This window comes from Microcaecilia unicolor, chromosome 2 (genome assembly GCF_901765095.1).
Source record: "Microcaecilia unicolor chromosome 2, aMicUni1.1, whole genome shotgun sequence".
Lineage (NCBI taxonomy): Eukaryota > Metazoa > Chordata > Amphibia > Gymnophiona > Siphonopidae > Microcaecilia > Microcaecilia unicolor.
This window is the reverse complement of record NC_044032.1, coordinates 469,054,768-469,073,366: the sequence shown is the minus strand read 5'-3', so window position 1 is coordinate 469,073,366 and position 18,599 is coordinate 469,054,768. Positions and strand designations below refer to the sequence as shown.

General features: G+C 42.6%; 1 protein-coding gene across 1 annotated transcript in view; it reads right to left on the bottom strand.

The window, feature by feature from the left end:
- CTNNA2 (catenin alpha 2) overlaps nucleotides 1–6,573 on the bottom strand; it is a 1,714,656-nt gene extending 1,708,083 nt beyond the window's left edge. The window contains exon 1 of the mRNA XM_030191022.1: nucleotides 6,255–6,573. The gene's annotated coding sequence lies outside the window, so the exon portion shown is untranslated. The remainder of the gene's footprint in view (nucleotides 1–6,254) is intronic.
- Nucleotides 6,574–18,599: the final 12,026 nt, after the last annotated feature.

Below are 18,599 nucleotides of genomic sequence, written 5' to 3'. Positions count from 1 at the left end.
TGTTCTTATAGGGCCTGGTATTCAAACAAAGTTAGATGGTCAGGGGGAGCCGGTGAACTTCACTATCCTTATATTTTCAAAAGTTGTACTGATGATATCAGCCCATAAAACTGATCAAACGGCCTGATACCCATCCGTATACTATAAGACTGGGTAAGTACAAACCTTTTTTTCCTAAAAAAAAAAGTAAGGTATCAATATTCAAGCAGCATGAGGAGAGGAGTAACTTAAGTGCTGGTGATATTTAACTACTATCCAGATAATATATATGTTTAATTTAGCCCTACTGAATAAGCCCTTTATTTTTGAAGCATCCCCATATGTAAATCAGAGGCAGAGGGGAGAAGATCCCTTCACTTTTGACTCAGGTCCCTCCAATGTACCCAGAAAGAGCACTGGCAGGGATCCCCAAAGCCCACCAGCCAATAAAATATACCAATGCTAGTAGCCATGGTCCACTCTGCCCATCTGCTCCACCCTCCCCCTGCAACTACATACTAAAACCTTACCAGTAGTAAGTCCCGTTGATTATCTTGTGAGATCACCAGTGAAATATACAGTCAGAAAGATTTCAGTATGGGCACATATGTCTGTAAATTTTGGTATTCTGGTCATTGATGTGTGTGTGTACTTGACACCTTTTTTGCAGTACTACCCCCTATGGGAGCAATTCTATAATTGGGCATGCTCATTTAGGGACCCTGAGGCTACTCAGAAAGAGCCTATTCTATAGCAGAACTTAGGCACCTTGGTTCATTATAGAATACATGCATAACCTCGTATAGGCACCCACACTTACACAAGCTATACAGCCGATATTAGTGCAAGAGCCTAAATATGGCAAAGATGTGCATAACGTACAGTAGTCTCTTAGTTACATGCATAAGTGCAAGTCTCATCTATATCCTGCCCATGCTCTGTCCATTTCTATGACTCTCTTGCAAATATGTACCATGTAAAATAGTTGTGTATTTACAGAACAGTGCTTAGGCAGCATACTGGCAAGTTTTGTATAGTAAGTAAATGTAAGTAGTTACTGTACTTACATTTTGTCACTTTTACTTGTAAAGAAGTACATGGTAACATTTGTTTGCTTTTACTGAAGTAATAATTTCCAACTACCTTTACTTAATTACATCTGATGCTTGCAGTTAAAAGTAAAAAGTAAAAGCGGAAGCAAGATGTAAATGATGATGCTCAGTAAACCGCATAACAGCAAAACCGGAAAAAGGATTTGCTATTGCAAACCTTGTCACATAAACAGTGAATCATCTCATTTTAAATTTTGCTGCTCAATGAATATAGCCTGTGGAGTTGCCTGTGTTTGTTGAACAGGTTACTGATCTCCAGCCAAACAGAACGGTGATGACTCGAGTCACTTTGAAGCAGAGATGAAACTGAAGCTGGTAGCAATTCTTGGTGAACAGACATATGTCTCTATCACAACAGACTTCTCATCATCCCATGGGAAATGTTACATTGTGGTACCTGTCCACTAAATTGATAAGTCCTTAGGGAGGAAGTCTGCTTGTCTGGCCTTAAGACTGAAGGGTTCCCACACATTTGACGTTCTTGCATCAATTCTCAAAGATATTCAGAGTTTACCGTCAGATGAAAAATTGTTAGAACAACAACAGGCAATGTTTCGAACTTTGTGAAAGCCTTCATTGTAATTGGACAGCATGACGATGATAACGAAGATGAAGATGCAAGTGATGAATTAGACAACACTACTTCAAAAGCAGATGCAATAATGATGATAAAGTATTCTTTGCTATACAGAAGTATTTCAGAGATTCCCTTGATCAAAACCTGCAGACCCAGGCAGAAGACATCAGTAATATTGCAACCTGATCTAATTTGAAAGAACGTTTTGTCAGACTGAACAATCCACTTTCTGCCAGTGCAGCTGTTAAACACCTTTTTAGCTGTGCTGAATTAATGACTCACAAGCATACTCGCACAAGTGACAATCATTTTCTAAATTTAGTTTTACTAAAAGCAAAGTAGACTGAATTGTAGAACAATGAAGTTGTTGGGATAAAAACATTAACAACAATAGTTGCATTCATTGTAGTTGCGAAACTTTTATATTTTACTCAAAAAGTATTATATTAGGCAATAACTTTTTTACTTTCACTTAAGTAAAATTTGTAATGTGTTGCTCACTATACTTTTACTTAAGCATTAAAACATACATTTATTTTTTACTTAATTACTTTGACATGGTACTTTGAACACCACTGATATATGTACATAAATGCTCACCTGCTCGCATATATGCTGTTATTCTAAACATTTATGCATGTGATGGGCTTACAGAATTGCTTTTCATGGGACCTGCAGCATTGATTTCAATGGTTGAATCAAGGAGTACAAATAGCACATTGCTTTCGAGATGCACATTCTGGCTATCTTCCAGAAATGAACAACATGGCAGCTCTGGTCTAGTTTTTAGGTGTTTCTGTTGCAAATATGTAATCCCCTATACATGACCGTATCTGGGAAAAGGTGACTAAAGTAGCAGATCCAAAATGTTGAGAATGGCTGATTTATCATAGCATGGGTCCATATGCAGTCTGAAGAAGTTACATGTTTGAACTTCTGTACCTTTTTTAAAAAATTTACATACAAAGAAGGGGTTTGGACTGTTTTATCACAAATTGTTTGCTCTAACAGAATTCCTCATTTTTTTTGTTTTTGGTGACTTAAGTCACCTTTTCCCAGAGATGGTCACATATAAGGACTGAGTTTTGCTCTGTGTGTGACCAACCGGGGTGCAAGATTTCTGCCTGCAAGTAGTTTCTGTGTAGGGATCTTTAACAGATTTTTTTTTATGTTCTCACATATTAGGGTTCTCAGTCCCCATCTAGTAGTTGTAGTGTTGCGTTTTTGTACATAATTTTCTGTTGTTTGATTTCCTTGCACTTAGCTGTTATAATACGGTCAGATCCTGGAAGCAAAGTCTGTACTTGCTGCAGGGAGACCAGCTGCCCCCAGTTAGGAGCCATGTACAGGAAATATAGGCAGGGTCTCCCTAAATATAAGCCCGGCAGCTAAAAAGAGTCCTCCTGCTACATCTCTCCCCGTGAAAAGTAAACCATGCTGGCAGGGCTGGTGCAAAGGTATTGGGTGCTCTAGGAGAACCTTCAGCTTTATGCGCCCCCTCTCCATTAACTTTCAGGCCCTAATCTGCCCCCTCCCCAAGACGTCATGGTTATATATATTACAAATTCTAAGTGTCATTTACCCAGGTATATGGCTACATGAAAATTGTCCACCCTTCCTGCAGATAAAAGTGATGGTTCTTTGAATTTGTTCAGCTGTCAGCAGCTTCAACTATAGCTCATCTTTGCTACCCTCCAGCAGTGGCGTAGCCACAGGTGGGCCTGGGTGGGCCAGGGCCCACCCACTTTAGACTCGGGCCCACCCAAAATTATTACACTCTTGCTGTGGCTGGTGGGGATCCCCAAACCTTGCCAATTGAAGATTCTCTCCTTGGGCAGCCAGCACACTTCCAAATGTCAGCCAGCAGCACTTGCCTTGAGCTGATGCTGAGACCAGCCCTTCTGCACATGCTCAGTTTTTGCAAATGCCAAAACACTGAGCATGCGTGGCCTGCCGGCAACAGTATCAATTTGTGGCAAGTGCTGCTGGCTTCCATTTGGAAGAGTGCTGGCTGCTCGAGGAGGAAGAGAAAATCTTCATCTGGCAGGGTTTGGGGATCCCCGCCAGCTCAAGTATTTAATATTTGAGGTTTGTGGGTAGGGAGAGGTGGAGAGAACAGCAAATTGGAGGGGGACTGGGGGAGGCAAATTCCAAGTCCACTCACCTTGGGCTCAAGCTCCACCCAAAATTGGCCATCTGGCTATGCCCCTGCCCTTCACAAGTGCCGCCCTAGGTGTCTGCCTAGTCCTGCTTAATGGTTGGGCTAGCCTGAATGCTGGAAAGTTAACTTTTAGGCAAATAAAGCAAATCTAGGTCTTCATGATGCATGATAGAAAGAAGATTACACACACATTTTCTAATTTTTTTTTAATAATTGTCTCCATCCCTAAGTTCACTGTACAAGTTTTCATATCATTGTACTGAACAGAAATCAAATATAGCACAGCTGTCAAACAAGATATTCTAATTGGAGATTACAATATTATAGTAGGAAATAACCAAAATATTAACGATAAAAACATCGGCAAACAGGTAGAGGTTGAAACAGGAACCATTTGTACTTGGTGAGGATAATCATGCATGACTGACTCCTGGCCCTCTGACACTGCTGTCGTTTCTGAAAAAAATGTATTTTCTACAGATGCATGCACAGAGAGGAAGGATGGGATGGCAAATAAACTGCACCACCTTGTTACATTATATGTTACAGGTTCACATCCTTGCCATAAAAGTGCTAATCTCTTACAAACCTGCCAACAATTTATAAGGAAGCAGAAACTAGAGAAACTCACAGTCATTCCTTAACCCATTTCTTTTCAAAATTCATTTATTTTTCAGTGACAGCCCGAAGAGGCTTTTTCACGTGGACTACAACTCCTCAGCTTCAAAAATCCTCACATTCACATTAAATTTCAGACCTCTAGCAGTATTTAAGTTATCCTGACCCATGTTGTTTGCTTAAGACATGAATTTATGTGTGCATGTTGCTACAATACATGTAACAATTAACTTGGGATGTGACTGAAATCAAATGAATGTGATTTCAAAAAGGAAGCATACAAACAAAACCCCTCAAAAATTCAGAGTGACAGAAAAAAATTAATATCTCCCTGCATAGTACAAGTAGAAACCTTGTAAAGCTACTATGGGACAACATTAAGAGCGCATTAACTGGCATTTATTCATAGCATCACCCACAGTGAAAAAGGTTGCAACACCTAGAAAATTTTGCATACAGTTTACCAAAGCCATATTCATTTAACCACTGGCCCACTGTGTGCTGGACTAAGTGATATCAAGTTTTCTAAAGCAGTGTACAATAGGTGTGCAGATTATGCACTACAAGACCCATCCTGTAATCAAAAGTTCAAACTGATTAAAAGTATCCAAGACCGAAGAAGGTCACTCGTCCCAAGAAAAACTGAACAGGAAAACATTTATAACAAATTCAGACAAGTCAGCGATGTCTTCTGAATAGCATTTCCGTAGCATTCAGAAATACTCAGTAGTATGTCCGCTTTTGCACTGCTATCACTTGCTACTTAATCTTGCATGATTTAAAGTGCAGTTCAAGAACCTCATCACCATTCACATAAAGCGACACAATGTATCCAAGAAGAAAAAGGAAATAAAGACAATGCACGGGACGAACCTGTTCTAAACGTCTTGGTTCAAAGAAAATAGAACCCAGTGGGAATTAGTCTCGCATTTTACAAGTATGTAAATCACTTCTCAGAACTACTCAGCTGACAACGGGCTGCTGGAATCGGCAGAACCCTGTCATCTTTCTTGTATGTTCACGGTAGCCAGAAGGAATGGAACATTTTCTTTACAAGTTTCAATTTCCTTTCTGAGCAGTACAGTATGCCACCTTTCAACTGCTCTTTGTGCCCCAACAACACATATAAAACCCTGACAAGCACACCCACCCCGTGGAAAGAAAGAGAAAGAGAGAGAGAGAGAGAGGGGGGGGGGGGGGGGGGGGGGGGGGAGAAGGAACTCAATTAGTCTTTCCCTTCTGCCCTGCTTCTGTCTCACTTTATGAGCTACCAGGATGAAGACCTTTCACACTCGATTCCGGATCAAATATTAAAGCGGGTTGTTTGAAATTCCTCAAATATATCCGCGGCCTAAAAAGGAAAGGATGCAAAAGCAACAACCCTCATTTTTCTCTATTTTATTCCTGGATCTCCAGTGAGAGGCGTGGATCAGCAGCTCCAGCCTTTGATTTCACAAAGATTTCAAATAATGGCATACAGATGCGCACGGCAAAAGAAAATGAGAGAAAAAAAAAAGAAGAAGAAGAAAGAAAGAAAGAAACGAAAGGTTGGATGGAATAATAACAGCAAGAGTAAGGGAAATATAAAACAAAACCTCCACAGGATCAAGGAACGTTTGTACAACCATGTCAAACTGATACCGGAAAACATCGCTGAGAATCTCACCCCTGGGATCAGAGCAGCAATGCACAAAGAAATAAAGAAATAAATGAATGCCAGAGGAGGACTTATTTCCGGTGACAGGGTTCTTCTAGTAATGAGAATAAAGGGGATAAGCAGACATACATAATAAAGGCATGCACTCACCCTCCCTGATGTTCGCACGGTGCAGGCAGCAGCTGGAGAAGCAAGGGGGTGGATACTTGCAGGAATCAGTGAGTCCGGCTCTGAAATGCCTGAGCCCGGCTTTCGGCTTTCTTTCTCCCAGCCGGTGCAGGAGCCGCAGCCCTGTCACTCAGGCAGCGCTTGCCAAATAGTGAGCACCCGAGGAATTAAAGGACCAGGCGCAGAAATGTGTGGTGCGCCTGCGCAAGAAGAGATTCTCCGGTCGCAGGTGCAGTAGTGTGCAGCTCTGTCTTCTGGTCCGTCCCTCCTTTTTTTCTGGCTGTGCGGGGATCGACAGCAGTGCTTTAGAGGGTGGAGAGGTATCCTGGACTTGCAGAGAGAGGCCGATTGTGATGCTACTGCTTTTTTCTCTAATGCCAGGGAAGGTGTCGCCTCCTCCTTCCTTGCAGGAGGCAGTGAGCATGTGCGGGCCCGTGGGCATGGAAACCGCTTTCCCAAGCAGACCAAAGGACACAGGAGAACATAAATGAGTAAAAGCCGGATCCTCCGGATCTTATGGTTTCCACTCTAAAAACCTGACTTGAAAGATCCGGTTGGGGAGATCTGGCTTTTACCTAGTCTTCTTTTTTGAGTTCAAATGTATTTATTAAGTTTTCAAAAAATATACAAACACAGTCCTAACCAGGATGTCATAAAATGTTCTATACAATGCAATATCCTTAAAAATAGAATGCCATTACAGAGGGTTAAAGAAGAAACAAAAACAGACAGGTTTACTTATCAAGGAGTTAATTCACAGTTGAAATTTGACAAAATTTGGCTACTTGTTCCCACGTTTTATGAAATACCGGTCAAGAATTGGTACGTTCAGCTAGTATTTTTTCATATTTAAAAGTCATACATACAGCGCTGTTTGTACAGCGCTGCGTACACTTTGTAGCGCTCTAGAAATGTTAAATAGTAGTAGTAGTACATACAGTAGCCCAGCAAAAGCAAAAAAAAACAGTTTATGATTGTTCCAATTTTTTTTAATAATAGTAGAGATTGCTACCACTAATGGTGCATCAAATAATTCATAGTTACACTTAACTCCTGCTTGTTTCAACCCTGCAGAACGAAAAACTATAACATGGAATGAAAGAGGGAGATTCAAATGAAAGATAGCACAAATTCTGTCCCAAAGCTTTTACCTAGTCTTCTAATACCTACTGCAGTACATAAAATGTGATTGAGCCAGATGACAACAAACCAACAAAGGTTTTCACTTTGACATCAGAGCCATTTACACTCCCCAAGCCTGACTGCATGCAGCAAGGACACACATCTATCTTCTCGCAACTCCCAGAGCTACCCATCTCTATAGTTCACCTCACCTTGCAACTGGCCACGCCCCTGCGTGCTATCAAGAGGACACAGTGGATGCTCCGCACTCTGCTACACCTTGTAACGTCCAAGCAGCATGCACTAGGCGAGGGAGGAGGGGGCCTGTCTCCCTGTGCACCTCCTGTCAGTTTCAATTGTTTTCTTTTTTTGTTGTCAGTTGTTTCTCACCATGGCTAGATGGAATTCTCATACACTCCGGGCTTTTATTGTTTGTTTCTATTTTTATTGGGTTTGTTGGGGGGGAGGGGGTTCCCTGATTTAAGCCAAACAAAACGATCAGATGCGCTGATCCCAGCCATTTGTGCATGTAATTTATTTTACTTTACTTTCGATCACCTGAACAGTTTGTTAATGTAGCTGCCTCAATTTAGGAACTATCTAGAAAAAAAAAAATAAGCATGCAGGCGAACATATTTTGAAATTTCCTCCAATTCTTTTTTATTTATTTATTTATTTTATTTCTCATTTTACTTAATTACATTCACATTTATCACATAAATGTAAGGAAATACAGAAATGAATATAAAAAGGAAAACATTTTCCCTCAAGAATATATATTTACATAATTGTCCACAATTGGAAGATCCAAGATCAGGAAAACAATCTCCTCCAATTCTTAAGCCAGAGCTAATATTACTAAGCAGTTAAAGTTGAAACCTTCACGATCATCCCTGGGCTGTACGAAAATATCTATAAAGCCTGACCAAAGAAAATTCCCTTCTCAAGATTCAATATTAATTTTAGCCACCTTGTAATGTATTTCCACATGAGCATATATTGATCATGTATAGTGCGTTTTAAAAAGGAAATATAGTGCTTTTTGCAGAACTTTGCTCTTTACAAAAGGAATTAGTTTAAAGGCAGCTTACAAAAAGGCATTTCCTGCCTGGCATTGCTGGATGTCTTGTTTATTAGGGGCGACAGACATAGGTTACAGTTCAAGTCTGAGGAAAGTAATTCATTGTCTGGTGGAAACACTGTTTTGCCCTCCTAATTGATTTATTTAACTGGGATCTATCTGCAGCCAGAGAATCTGGGCTGCTACAGGATGGAAAGTGGACACAACCATAACCTAGGAGAGGTGGGAACTCAAGATCCTAAGCTCTTTAGGGTAGGGAACTGACCTGTTCTGTTTATTGACAACAGCCATACAATGATCCATCTTTTTCTTTGTACAGACTTTGAGCTGTATAAATGTAACAGACCCCCTGGTGGTGAAAAGTGGAATTACAAATAAATAATGCAGCAGGAAAAGTCAGGGTCTCTGGGGTTTCCAAGGAAAACACACACAAAGGGGATTTGAAAAGAAAAATGAGTATATACTTTATTTAATAATAATAGCATCATTAAAGGAGGAGGCAAGATGGTGCCGTGAGAGGAGTACAGAGAAGCTGCTCTCAACATACCTCTCCCACTCTTGAGTGTATAGCTTATTTTCCTTGTTTCTGATGCCTAAGAGGAGAGGCAGACAGCGCGCTAGCTCCGCAGCACTTGTCTCGCCAGTGGAGGGGATATTGGATCGCTTCTTAGTCCCAGCAACTTTATCGGGAACGCCTTCGCTGCCGGAGAGTGTAGGGAGAGGGTTGCTACACTCCCGGCTTGAAGCAGAGATATCTTTGAGTCCCGAACTGTGGAATTCTCCTCCCATGCCGGCGGATGCACCGAGAAGGGACCAGGAGACTCTGGATCTTCAACAAACGACGGGGTCTCCTGGTGTGGGTGCCAACTCGAGTGCACAAACGCCGTCTATCCCCACGTTGGAAGCGACGGGTGAAGGAGGAGAGAATGCGCTTGGAGGAAACAACATGGCATTGGAGGGACAACTACCAAAAGATTCCACACTTGAATTAGGCTTACTAACAGTGGCATAGCTACGTGGGGCCACAGGGGCCTGGGCCCCCATAGATTTGGCCCTGGACCCCCCCTGCTGATGACCCTCTCGACCCCCCTCCTGCCACCAACCCTCCCCCGCCACCGTCGTCACCTACCTTTGCTGGTGGGGGACCCCAACCCCCGCCAGCCGAGGTCCTCTTCATCCGGCGCAAGGCTTTGTTCTGTTTCTGTGAGTCTGACGTCTGGGTTGGGGTCCCCTGCCAGCAAAGGTAGGTGACGGCGGTGGTGGGGGAAGGTTGTCGGCAGGAGGGGGGTCGAGAGGGTCATCGCAGGGGGGGGGTCAAAGTTGGTGGTGGTGTCGGCTTCAGGGTGTAGGGATTGGCAATGGCGGGGGGGTCGGCGGTGCCAGGGGGGCTAAAATGCATCCCCTCCCGCCGAAGTCTGGCTATGCCCCTGCTTACTAAGTAAGTCCTTTCTGCCTAGAAAACCAGATACTATAACTTTAGACCCTATATGGGAGGTTCTGGTGGGCCTGGAAGTTTCTTTCTCACAAAAGTTTATTTCTTCAACAATTTAACTCTGTCTGAAAAAATTCCATTAATGAAAAAAACAGTAGTAATCCTGGATAAAGAAATTGAAAATAACTCTAAAATAATTCAGAACTGTGAACAAATTCAAATTAATTTGATAAAAGAGAATTTATACCTACAAAATAGGATTGAAATTTTGGAAAATAATCAACGATCTAACACGCTTAGGTTAATAAATTTTCCTAAGCAGGTTTCAATCTCACCTCTTATTACCTTTAAAAAATACCTAACGGAAATTTTGAAAATTCCTGAACAATCACATCCTGCTATAGCAAAAATTTACTATTTAGAACATGGAATAGGACTTGGAGTCTCAACGGAGACTTTAGATTTAATTTAACCCAAATAACTGAAGACGACAATGTGGGATTGACAACAGCAACACTAAAAGTAACTTTTATATTACAACCTGATAGAGACTGGATTCTGAAACAATATTTTCTTCATAAAGAACAAGGTTTCCTGAATTGTAAATAATAAGAATATTTCCAGATGTCTCTAAGACAACCCAAAAGAAAAGACAAGAGTTTCTAAAACTATGCCCTAAAGCTTTGCAATTAGGCACATTATTTTGGTTAAATTTTCCTTGCAAATGTGTCTTAAAGTTAAATTCTATTAAATATGTATTTTTTGATTCAAAACAGTTAAACTCTTTCTTGGAAACTAGGATAGCTGACTCACCAATGCCACAACCAAGGACTGTAATCACTCCTACTCCGTAATAAGTATTAGTATTACTGGGCTCTCTTCTCAGACATGTAAATTCGTATGGTAGAGATATTAATTTCTATTTCCTTAAGTATTGTGTACTGCCTCCCAATATAGTGGACTATAGATGAGTAAAGGATCATGTGCTTGAAATAAGTTGATATAACAACAATTTCTGTTAGAATTTATTATGACAAATAGTCTTTTCATCAAGGTTTGTACTTGAAGTTAAAATGTAAATGCAATTAAAAAAAAAATAATAATAATAGCTTTAAAGTATGTTTCATTATCAGGTTACAATTTGTTGAGGTAGGATGAAATTGCTGTAGAATGGTACCGTGTGTTAAATACTTTACAATAAATTAGAACGGCAATAAGGGGTTCAACTTAGCAGCAATTAACATTTCAGCACTTTCAAACATTACTCCTTTAAATGAACAAAATAGCGCACACACTTTCCCAGTTCTAGCGCCCACTCATACTACCCCCCTTACTGGCATTGTTCAGAAAGTGGGCATCTGGTGGAATGCAGCACAGTGGTAAGCTTCAAGGACAAGAATTCTCGGTACGGGATTATATGTCTCTTAGATGAGCTTTTCTCTTAGGGACAGGCACTTCTACTGGGGCGCACCCTTGAGAAGCTTTCTTTGGGGTCTAGACATGTAATAAGGGGCTTCTTCTTCTGAGCAGGCCCTCCGTTTGCCAGGCAGACTCTCATGTGGCCGGCTCCATTCTCTCTGGACAGGTGCCCACACAGCTGGTCACCCACATGGCTGATCTCTTCAAAGATGTGGGGCCCTCAGCCACGCCACTTCTCGCTCCAACCTCGCTCTCCTTGGCACTGCCCCAGACTGCACAGCTCTCTGCGGCCAATCCTGCTCCCAGCACTGCCCTCCACTGCTCCCAGTGTGGATCAGCTCTAGTCCAAGCCCAACACCACTCCTCCACGCAGTCCCACTGGCTCCTCTTGGCTTGCCTGTCTTCCTGTAGCTCTGCTTCTCTTTTGTCCCACCTTGCTCCAAACCCCTCCTGCTTCAGTGTCCTGCACCTCCCCACCCAGACTTGCTTACAGTGCTCATTTGGTCTTGCAGGCTACTTACAGTTCAGCCTTCTTCTTTTAAGCAGGTTTGCTTCTCCTCTTCCACCTAGGCTGCAGCTCTCCTGCTCCTCAGGCTTTCCTCACTGCCTCCAATCAGGCTGCCACCTCTCCTGCCTGGGCTTGTTCTCTGCAGCCAGAATGCAGTGGACTGGCTCTCTCTCTTTTGCAGCCAACTTGCAGGCTCACACCAGCCTGGGTTTGTTCTCTCTTACTTCCTGGCTCTCTCCCCAGTCCACCCCTGGGCCACCCCGCTTCCTGCCACCTGATTGGAACATTTTGCGCTGTTTCTGGTACTCTGCCTGCCCCTCTTCCTGACCTACCTGCTCTGCCCTTCAAGCTCCAAGGATCCCCTGGGCTTTAATTAAAAAAAAAAACAGCGCTATTGTGGTGACCACAGCACACACCAGACCCCCTACCTAGGGCTCACTAAGCCTCCATGACTAAATTATTTAATATTGGGTCTCCCAGTGCCCCCAAACATTAATTATGTATTTATTTTCTCTGGTACTAAAATGGGCCTCCTCGCATGTGAGGCCCATGATATCATGGCCATGCATACTGTATGCAGTGACATCATATGCATGAGCAACAGGCCCCCAGACCCGGTTCAAAGCTCTGGCAGAGCCCGGGCCTTTTCTGCAATAGCCTCTAGTGGCAGAGAGAGCCTCTGACAGGTCGGAACTGGCCCTGCATGGTCTGGATTGCCTGTACCCACGGCAAGACCACAAACAGCGTGGCTGCCACCTGCGGGTACCGTCGGAGGCCTCCTCCAGGCCTCCTGCAGGTACCGTCGGAGGCCTCCTCCAGGCCTCCTGCAGGTACCGTCGGAGGCCTCCTCCAGGCCTTGGATCCCCCCCCCCCAAAGGTAACAATGCAATGCAATGCAAAAAAAAAAAAACACAAAAAAGAAACCTTTAACCAAAGGTTACGTAAAGGCACCAGAAAGTCAGATTTAAACTCCCCCTTGTTTTTTTTCCACTGTTCTGTGCCCCTCACACAGAGGTCCTGCTTTTCAGTATTAAATACTCTGAAAGCTGTTCCCTGTTATTTGCTTCATATCTGTCCTGCATTCAAGGGCTGATGATCAGAAGCCCTGCGCTATTCCAAACAGTGCGCTAAAATAGAGCCAGAACAGGGTGGGGCTATAATGCCCCTATGATGAAAGCTAATAGCAAGCAAATTTATGCACGCTATTAGCATTGATCATAGAGGTACTTCTGCAGGAAGATTGTGCCTGGGCATGTACCCAAGGCAAATCCTCCCACAGAAGTTGTTTGACAGGTCCAGGTTGTCAAAAGCCCGGACCTGTCAAACAGCAGAAGAGGTTTGACAGGTCCGGGACTTTCTCCCTGACCTGTGAAACCTAAACTCGCCACCACCCCCCCCCCCCCCATACAAGGCCTGGAGGTCTGGTGGACCTTCAGTCCCCCCACTCCCAAAACACAAAAACCCTGGTAGTCCAGTGGGATTGCTAGCTTCCCCTTCCCCCCCCCCCCCATCAAACAAAAACACCCTGGTGGTCCAGTGGGACTGGTAGCTAGCTAGCCCTCCCTCCCTCCCTCCCTCCTTTCCTCCCTCCCGTGGCGGCATACTTTTCTGTAGTAGTAGTAAATGGAAGAGGGAGGAACTAGCACTCCCTCCCACCTCTTCAGGCATCCTGAACCTGTCAAACCTCATCAGTCGGTCTCCGTCATTTCTTCTTCTTTGGCAAAGCCTAACGCCAGCTCCGAGCTGGTGTAGGGTTTGCAGAGGTAGCAGCACCTCTATTTGGTGTGCTGCCCACTGATCTTGAGGGAGAAATGTGGAAGACCCTTGTTTGCATGCATTTGCATGCAATTAGTGTTCAGAACTGGAAAGCGTGTTATTACATGCGTTCGCCGGCCCTGATCATCAGGCAGGAGCAAACATGAGTGTTAATACGGTGTTATTGGGCTCTAGCACCCGTGTTTGCTTCTGATGATCGGCCCCTCAGATTGTGATACAGAAAGTTAAAACAAATGTATCATGTAACTACGAAAAAACTTTTTGAGGCGTCATAAACCTGCACATATATATTTAGGATACAAGTACATAGAAGCAGCTCTGCTGCATACTAAAGAGCAGAAAAGTAGATTTCCACATCTTGAAAAAATACAACCACATCTGCTTCCCTGGGTCAGAAAACTTCAGAGCCGGAACTAAAAACTGGTCCCAAGAAAAGCAAAATTCTTTCTTCCCCACTGTGCCAGCTGTAGCTTTCTGTTTAGTACTGTTCAACTTCCTCTGGGCACTTCAGTGCTGGCTTGTGAAGAACTGTCCTATTTCAAAAGAAGAACCAAAATCACTGCTCAGACTTTAGGGAATAAACTGTGCATTCTTTTAAAGAGAATGAACAGTGGGAACATTTAGGGGTCTTTATTTATTTTTATTTACGAGAATTTGGACGGCTTCCTAAAGTCTAGTGCACTAGACTACCAGGGAGTTTTTTTTTAATGGGACTGGAGGGGAACTAGACTACCAGGGAGTTTTTTATGGGAATAAGGGGTGGGGAGGGAGAAGACTGCTGCTACCAGGGAAATATGTGGGTGGGAGGGAGGGGTGACTGGAGGCTATTAGGCCACCTAGGATTCTTTTATTATTTAATATTGGGAGAGAGGGGATGTGTTTTTTAAGTCAATTTTCCTGTGGCTGCTCAGGTACTCACAGGAAAGTTGATATGCAGCACAAAGCTGCAGATTACTGCTGCAATATTAACATGCTCATAGTTTTTAGCATGCCACACCTATTTTTTTGTGTGCTAATTTCGCGGTAGAGTGAAGACGCTACCCTAGTTTTGAATCTAAGGGGACCTTTTCAAAACAGGCTCTTTGAAGCTAACTCAGCAACCTACGCAAATATTCTACTTCCTCACACCTTAGTTAACACCTAATTGAGGTCACTGGCCATGCTACCTCTCCAGCAACCAAAGATCAGAAACCAACTGTCTTTTAGAACAAGATTTGAACCTTTTAAAGTTTTTGGCTGTTAAGTTTCTACCTGTAGAAAAGGTTTCAGTTTAAAACTATGGGAAAAATGCCTATTTCCTAGAGAACATTTCAGTTTAACACTATGGGAAAAGGGTTGTACTCTATGGCAACTAGTTAATAATGCTTGCTTTTCTCTCCCTCCCTCTCTCTCTCTCTCTCTCTCTTTATTCCCCCCTTAATACTAAACTAGATCCTGCAGTGCCTGCTAGAGGCTATCTGTTAATTTTGTGGTGCAAAGTTCAAGTTTTAAAACTAAGGGGAAAAGACTATGGAGGTTAGTTGATAAAATTTGCTGTTTTTATATTTTTGTTCTTCCTATCACTAACCTGCAATTCTTCCTTTAAACCCCAATCTTTAAGTTGCCAAAGCACAAAGCAAAATGTCCTCTTCTCTCAGAACTTCTCAGTTCAGTAGGTAGTGCAATTTTTCCAACTGCCACTGTCAGCAGGGTTGAGGAAGCTTTGAGTGCTCTGTATTGTACTTGGGGTTCTCGAAAGGGAAAATCTTGGTGAAAGACTACTCCTTTCTTTGGGACAGTGGTTAGCTGAGCCCAGACAGTTCCAGATTTTGGAAAATCCAGGCCCAGGACAACTGGGTAAGGAAGCCATGGCAAGACTGTCACCTCCATCTGAGCTTGCCCGACAAGGATCTCTAGGAGTCTTTTCCTGATGTCTCACCTTTGCTGCTTAGGCCTGAATTATCTTTTCCTGATCTAATATGGATTCTGCAGCTTGAACAATGTAAGCCACATTGAGCCTGCAAATAGGTGGGAAAATGTGGGATACAAATGCAACAAATAATATATATATATATATATATATATATATGTATATATATATATATATATATATATATATATATATATATATATATACGGTGCAATCCGCTTAAGTGCAAGGGTCTGGGACCAAAGAAATACATGCAGTTAACCAGAGCATGCACTTAACCGTTGTGACCCAAAGAAGCTTGATATCTGATACACATATGTAAAGTACTGTTTATTATACGTATAGTATATAGTCTCAGTTAACTGACGTTATACAGTCTCCGTTAACTGACATTAGGCTTACTTGAAGTAATCAGTCATAGTCCTCTGTACACTCTTGTGTCTGTGAGTTCCATAGACTACATCTGCCAGACAGTAAAAACTGTCATAGCACTGACATCCAGTGGCCTCCAGATAGGCCTGCACGGTGTTGAGACTCTCCAGCACTCTTGCAGATATGACAGGAGGTTGTTGAATTTCGTCACCATGTCCCTCGCTGCTCATTTCACATCTGTTACATCATCAGCTGTTGCCTGCATGTAGGCGCATATCTGGACATCAGTGCTGTTGTCAGCTGTTTGTACATCGTAATCAACAGCTATGTAGTGAGTGATGAAACTCCTCTTCAGTAACACCGGCTGGGATGTCAATAGCCTGTTCATCTGACGCGTTTGCAACAGCTGCATCTGTTTCATCCCTCTCCAAATCCCTAACAAAGCTTGCCCGCTTGTAGCAGTTCACAATGGTTGCCTGTGTAACATGATTCCAGGCTTCTTTCTGCATATGTAGGGAATCCAACAGTGATAGATTACGAGCCAGTTCAACATTACGTTTATCCTTGCCAGTCTGGTCATCCATAACTCTCATCAGACGATGTAGCACAAGAGCCCAATAATGTTGTTTGAAATTGGCTATTATGCTCTGATCCATAGGTTGGATCAGAGAGGTAGTGTTTGGTGGCAGGAAGACAACCTTGACGTTAGGCAGCCTGACATCATCACTGTGTGCAGCACAATTATCACAAAGCAACAAAATCTGATGCTTTTGTGCCCGCATTCTAGTGTCTTACTTCTTTAGTCACTGCTTCCAAATTCCCCATCATCCATGAATTTGCGTTAGCCTTGTATGACACAGGAAGTCACTTAACATTTTTGAAGCAAAGGGGGCTGTTTGCTCTTTCCAATGACGAGTGGTTCCAACTTCTCACTCCCATCCATATTGCAGCAAAGGAGGATCGTCAGTCGGTCCTTCGATGTTTTACTTCCTGTAGTTTTGTCTTGTTTGAATGCAAGTGTTCCATCAGGAATCGCTCACCAGTAGAGACCATTTTCATCAGCATTGAAAATGCCATGAGGTGCAAACTCGTTCAAGATGGTAGGAAGAACTGAAACAACCCAATTTTCAGCACCAAAGTCATCAGCGTCTTGTTTTTCACCATGCTGTTTCTTGAATTTTATGTTATTCCTCTCCTTCCATCTTTCCAACCATCCAACAGTGGCTTTGAATTCAGTTAGTCCAAAACTTTCAGCTAGCTGATTAGCTTTCTCCATAAGCAGTGGACCACTGACAAGAAACAGTCTGCTCCTGACTTGAGAAAACCACCACAGAAGAGCATCTTCTACATCCTCAGCTTTTCCCACCCGTCTACGTTTCCGGTGTGGATTTGTATTGTTTTTCCAGTCTTCCAGAAGCTGGTCTTTCTGCTTCAAGATACGTGAAATTTACTGGGATTGACACCGTATTCTTTAGGAACAGATGCTTGACTTTGTTTGTTTTCTAATTTTTAAAAATTTCTATTCATTCAGCCAGTGTTAAAGTCTTACAGTTGCGCGACGACGACTCCAGTGTACACTCTAACAACATTCTTTCACTTATTCTGCCTGTGGCAGTTAACCAACGAGATTTCAAATTTACCGCCCCTTTGTCACTCACCAATCGGCTTCCATATTCCGTGTGTGCGCTTATGCAGAGTCTTTCCTGCAGAGGAGTGGTCTTAAACCATGCGTATAAGCGAATCTTACACTTATCAGTGGTGTGCTAAACTGAAGTTTGTCCCCATAGAAATTGATGGTACCAAAAACGAGACTGAAGTACAGCACGCAGTTAAACAGAGCATTCGCTTATCCGACGTGCACTTAAATGGAGTGCACTGTATATATACACATACGCATATATATTATTTATTTTATTTATTTGTTGCATTTGTATCCCACATTTTCCCATCTATTTGCAGGCTCAATGTGGTTTACATTATGCCGTAATGGCGATCGCCATTTCTGGAATGAGAAATACAGAGTGGTAGTGCATTAAAGTTCATAAGTAATAGAGTAAATTAAGCAGTCAGGTATATCTATCTAACTTTCTTTGGCAGTGTACACAGTTTCGTAACTTGCTTTGCATTTTTCAGTGTTGTTATTTTTTATATCTATAATAAATAATATATTTCCATTTTGGCCTTATTCATTTCATTGGTATACAGTCTGACAAGAACCTAAGGGCCATATTTAGGTACTGATCATCCCCTTGTGCCAAACCAGTCCAGAGTAATTGCTGAATAAGTAATTTTCTGTCACCTTACAGGTCTTGAGGGATATCTGAGCCATAGGATACTGTCTTTGGTACCCATGCACACGTGATAAGATCATGGTCCGCTCATAGTTCATTTGTAGTTGTGTAACTATTTCTTTCCAAATGAGGGTCTTGACACTGCTGGAGTCTACCATCGCCTGATTGCGGTTCCCATTCAGTTCAACTTCCATTGCACAGTTTCTGCTTTTGGGTTGAGAGGCCTCCACAAAGATACAAAAAAAATAAGAGGCTTCATAAATATTTGAATTCTGCATCTTCTGTTTTTGTTGCCTCTGCTGCTATATTTTCCCAGTTATTTGCCTAAAGTGACTCAAATTAGTTAGTTCAGAACACTAAATTTCGAGTAGTCTGATTGAAAGGAGTGTGCAGCACATGTGGTAAAACTACCTGTGA